The sequence below is a fragment of the Buceros rhinoceros genome, unplaced genomic scaffold (assembly GCF_000710305.1).
Source record: "Buceros rhinoceros silvestris isolate BGI_N320 unplaced genomic scaffold, ASM71030v1 scaffold10964, whole genome shotgun sequence".
Classification (NCBI taxonomy): Eukaryota; Metazoa; Chordata; class Aves; order Bucerotiformes; family Bucerotidae; genus Buceros; species Buceros rhinoceros.
Window position 1 is genome coordinate 76,233 of NW_010408862.1, and position 3,464 is coordinate 79,696.

At 39.2% G+C, this 3,464-nt stretch overlaps 1 protein-coding gene across 1 annotated transcript in view; it reads right to left on the reverse strand.

The window, feature by feature from the left end:
- The window catches only part of ATRX (alpha thalassemia/mental retardation syndrome X-linked), a 60,230-nt gene extending 57,766 nt beyond the window's left edge, over positions 1-2,464 (reverse strand). Inside the window, exon 1 of the mRNA XM_010135029.1 lies at positions 2,341-2,464. The gene's annotated coding sequence lies outside the window, so the exon portion shown is untranslated. The remainder of the gene's footprint in view (positions 1-2,340) is intronic.
- Positions 2,465-3,464: the final 1,000 nt, after the last annotated feature.

Consider the following 3,464-nt stretch of genomic DNA (forward strand, 5'->3'; position numbering starts at 1 on the left):
AGGAATAAAGACAACTGTGTGATTTTCAGAGACAAACTGTTGCACAACAAGACACAGTCTGTGGATGGCATGAATTTCTCTGAAATAATTTAGAAATTACTTCCAGTTAAGTTGCTGACAGGCTGAAAGTCAGCCTTCCCACTGGCCAAGAAATGCTGAAGAAATGAAAGTGCAACTGTATATGCAGAAATAGTGTATTTTTTTAATTTCTAAGAAGTTACTTTAAGTATTTTCTCTTACACATTTTGACATTAAAAACACAATATTAAATCTGGGAACCACGGACAGAAATCCCATTTGATACAGGGTATGGTAGAGGATTCTGTGGAATCCATCCACCACTCCGGGTAATGGAAGAGAACTCTCAAAGTTCAGTGATTCAATGACACTCGTATGAAGTTGCTCAAAAGTCTCAGTAATAGCAGCATTTTAATAGATGCTCTACTGAGACACGTGCAAGTGAAGTGGTACTATTATTACACAATACCTATCAGGACCACTGGTGATTTTAAGGTAAGAATGCCAGCACTGCAACTTACTGCATCCTTAAACTTCAGGTTTGTGAAAACCAAACAATTTTCTCTAACACTTTAAAAAAAACCACTTTGATAAGGAAATACCACGCCGGGTATCTGACCTAGGCTGAACTGTTTGGGTGAAACGCAGCCTAAACTATTCAGCGATTTCTGCATGTAAAGCTAAGGCAGGGAGGAATAAAGGATGGAAATGCACAAAGTTTTTGGCCCTCTGAAGCACCTGAAATTTCTCCTGTGGAATATTACAGGCATTCCCCCATTCTGAGGAAAGAACCTGCAATTTGGAAGAGGGGTGACATTTCTTCCGGAGACTACCACTGCTCCCCTAACCTCCTACTCTTGACCATTTCTGCCCATGTGATAAAGCCATGGAAAATAGCACTTTGTACATGGTCAGTAGAGATTTCTTTGATTCTGGCAGCTACAATCTCTGCAGATTCTGCATTCAGGCTGCTAATCCCGAAGCAGCTGAACTCCCACTGCCAGCTTCTATGTGTGACTGGGCTGCGCTTGCACCGTCCCCACAGAATGACTGAGCATGCTGCTTCCCTCCCAGCTCCTGGTGCTGACCCAGCTGCGCATGCTCCATCTGCTGCAGGGCTCTCCTGAACCACGAAACCATCTCCATCGCCATCCCCCCCCTCGCAATGCTCTACCTAGGAGTTCACGTATCTTCCAAATGCTAGAACAAACCGAGTTCCATTACTACGTAAACCTGATTTGGCCCCTATCACGTCTATCATGTGCACACTGTATGAGCATCCTGCAGATTAAAAAAATAAAATAAAATAACATATTTGCTAAAGACATGATCATTCTGCACAGAAAGCTCAAGAGGAAGTAAATCTGCAGAGTTAATTCTGGCATTTCTTAATATTTAAGTGGTTTTTTTCAACTTTAATATGTTCTTTTTTAAGAAATAAATCTGAGATCTCAAAAACGACACTGAAACATGTCTGCTATTAATTAGCAAGTGTACCCATTTCAGAGGAAATCTGTTTTTTAAGGCAAGGAGCCAAATTCTACTTCATAACTACACAAGACAAAGGGAAACAATTTCTTTTCCCAGCACGTCCCTCAGCAAAATTTCACTTTGAAATGCATCTACATCACACTTGAGTTTATTATTCTGCTGAAGTATCACAGGAATAATTTTTGTTTCTATGTTAACAGTTCAGTTAGGCGCTGACACAGGGAAGTTAGCACCACATGGCAGCAGACTGCCTCTTAAAACAAAACATTACAAGATAGTAACTGCACATAATCCATGTAAGTTTATTACTCAGAACAATAGGAGTTTGAAAAGAAACTGCCTAACACAGCCCCCACACACTCATCCTCCTGTACTCAATCACTTCAGCACCACCTGTAGCTCAAACACCAGGGCTTGAAAGGTTTTGCACCTGTATCCAGCCCTAGTTAAACCAGGAAATCAATTTAACCTAGTTAAAGTTGGAAATACATTTTATTCAGTACTCTTATGACTGCAAAAGCTTTACTTCAGCAGAAAAAAGCAAGATACTGCACTTACACATTCTGGAAAACTGACCAAGGATCCACTACCACAGCAAATACAGGCATGTTTGCATCTCATGTTTCAGAGAAGGTAATCTAGCAGCAGGACTAGCTTTTTTTTTCCCCATACTTAGAAAAGATTCAGAACAGAAAGAAATAGCGTATCAAAGGCCTACTGTGTGTCTATTAAGGTATCACCACTTAAATCGCACTAGGACTTTGCTAATTGCCCCAGCGAAGTGCAATACAGTTATTTGACTTTAGAATCATATATACACTGAAAATAAACCATAAAATGTCTTTTTACTTATGGTTTTGTTTTTAGATAGTGCTGGAGGAGAGTTTGCGTCCTCAGATTCTTCTGATGAGTGAGCCAGGAAATCATGAAGTTTCTGGACCAATGTATTCAACTTGCTTTCACTGTTAAAACACAAGTAAAACATGAAGTTACCCATATATTGCACTCTAATTTAGCAAGCTTGAAAGAAATTATGTTTATTCTCTATTAATACACACCTACAAATGAAACTCAGTCATTCCTTAAATATCTGTCTCTGTAAGAGAATATCTAAGTAAATAAAAAACATGTAATTTTGTTAAATGCTGAGTAAAACAAGAGGTGCAGCCTTATGGACAAAAAAGCATTAAAGACTGTTAACAGTAATAATAAAAAGCCAATTTAAAATAGTTTTTACTGTTTAAAAAATTCTGAGTGGCAATGCGACTATGACGTGGAGAGAATGAAAAGTGAATTTAAGATTCTACTTTGTCGGAAGCTAAAAACGTAAAAAATAATAAAATCTTTATTTTATTACCAAAAATGTAACCTTACGGCTACAAACACTAGAAATAGCAGAATTTCAACTACAACCTTAGAAACTAATAGATCCATTGCGCACAACAGATCAACATGCTTGTGCAAAGCTTGGATGAAATCAACCACGTACATATACACTGTGTATCCTGTATTAATATTGTCAAAAAACCACCATGCAGGATCAGCTCATTCCATGATGTGTTTATGTGAGTATTCATAATTTATTAAAAATACAACCCTGCAGATTTTCTCTCAGCAGTGTCAGACACCAGGGGCTGTTAGCCTGATATATATACACTCATTACAGTAAAAAAGCAACGCCTTTCTCCCATGTTTTTGTTAAACAGCTGTACCGCTTCAGACTCTGCAGGTCTGTTCCAGATTTTCTGCACCCAAAGCTTCTACAGTTTCCTGAGACGAGTACTAGCTGCCAGCATGCTGACTGAGGCCAAGGACAGTCACCCTTTCAGACCCCCCTACCAAAAGTTCCCCCTCTCAGCTGTTTGTCACTGTTCCTCTATCATCCACCAGCTGAGGCATCTGACTCATCACACCTCACACCTTATCTGCCACGAGACAACGGTTTTCAAACTGCT